Below are 1,773 nucleotides of genomic sequence, written 5' to 3'. Positions count from 1 at the left end.
CGCCAGCGATGCATTTATTGAACTAAGTCACCCCAACTAATATAAACGTTTATAAAATAACAAGTGTTTTTCATACAACACTGGACATGAGTAAAGTATCTGTAGTATAGTGTCCTGTGTAGTATCTCGTTAGTGTGGACCAGGAAAATTAGGTAAGGCCAACCAAGGCCCAATATATTTTATTTTTATTTTATTTTATTCCTTTCAGTACAAACAGTAAAAGTACAACAAACAGAGCAAAAGCAACCAAGAAAGAGGAGGGCTGAGGAGTGCCAAAAGCGGTACAAAAACTACTATCACCGGATATGATGTGCCCCTCCAACTTCAATTTCAACATTAATACACGAAATATAAATGGAATTTGCCAATATAACTATGAAAAGTCAAGATAAAATATTTATACAAAATTTATTTATTAAATATTTGTTCTTATTATTAAATTAATAATAACAAACATTTATAAAGCGCCATTCAAAACATTATCAAAGGCGCTAGGTGGGAAAATAAAGCAAGTTAACGTTCCAGTAATAGGTAAGTTTTAAGATTTAAAAAAAAGAAAAAGCAAATTAGACGAATCGCGAACAAAAAGCGGCAAGGAATTCCATATGAAGGGGGCTTGAAAAGAAAAAGCATGTTTACTATAAGTTTTTTATTTGTATTTACGAGACGAAATGTCAAGAGATTATTATTAGTAACTTATAAATAAAAATAAACTATAAAAGCCTAGAAAAAATGAACAAAAATGTTAATACAATATTTAATATTCCTTAATTTGTTAACACCATAAATTTAATTATCACTATGCAAACAATTGAGGAAAAAAAATTAACATAAATGACTATAATGAAATATATATATATATATATACATATATATAAATATATTTATATATATATAATATATTATAAGTTATTAAAAGTACATATACAGTGTTAAAAATAAGGACATGATGGGACATCGTAGGCTACACCTTTATGTACTATTTACTATTTAAATATTCACATTCTCTACCGAGATCCAGCCATTGTTTCCAACATTGTGTATGTGTGTGTTGGATAGCACTATCAAATCAGTATAAATAAATAAATAATAATAAACAGTGCAGAAATAACTATTCAAATTCAAATATTATTTTCCAGGAGCAACTGCCAGCTATGCTGGTAAGTTTCCATCTTCGCCTATCTATATGCTACAAGTCTCTTTGGTATTTTGTTTGATACTCACATCGATAGATACTTTTTTTCATCCAATTAAAATAATAATGATTGATGATGCTTCATACAATTAATAAATTTGCCCATAGTATTTAAGCACTGTTATTATTACTACTTTGATATGCTTTATATATTATCTAATATCTTTTATATGGCAGATCACTATATCCAATCTGCAGAGATAAAAATAAATAGTAATACGTGACATTTGTGAGCTGTCGTGACAAACTTGTACAAAAAATAAAAAAATTAGTTTTTGACATATTTAGATTGATGAATATAGCTTTATTATGGTCTTTGAATAATGTTCTAAGGTTAAGTAAAATTGTGTTGTGTTGTTTTCTTATAAATTCTGAAAAATACCTTTATATAATGTGCCTCAAAAACATGATTACCTTAAATAATTCAACTCAGAATATGTGGAAAGACAAGCCAAATCAGTCACTTGTCGGAAATCATGTTCAGAGATAATGGCCAAAACGTGCTGGAATGTCAACATTTTAAAAATTTATTTTATTGCACTAAACTAACCATTATATATCTATACATCATGCTATGC

The sequence above is a fragment of the Anneissia japonica genome, unplaced genomic scaffold (assembly GCF_011630105.1).
Source record: "Anneissia japonica isolate Jap-2015-1 unplaced genomic scaffold, ASM1163010v1 scaffold287726_len2788222_cov184, whole genome shotgun sequence".
NCBI lineage: Eukaryota > Metazoa > Echinodermata > Crinoidea > Comatulida > Comatulidae > Anneissia > Anneissia japonica.
The sequence above is the reverse complement of the archived record's forward strand: the minus strand, read 5'-3'. Positions refer to the sequence as shown.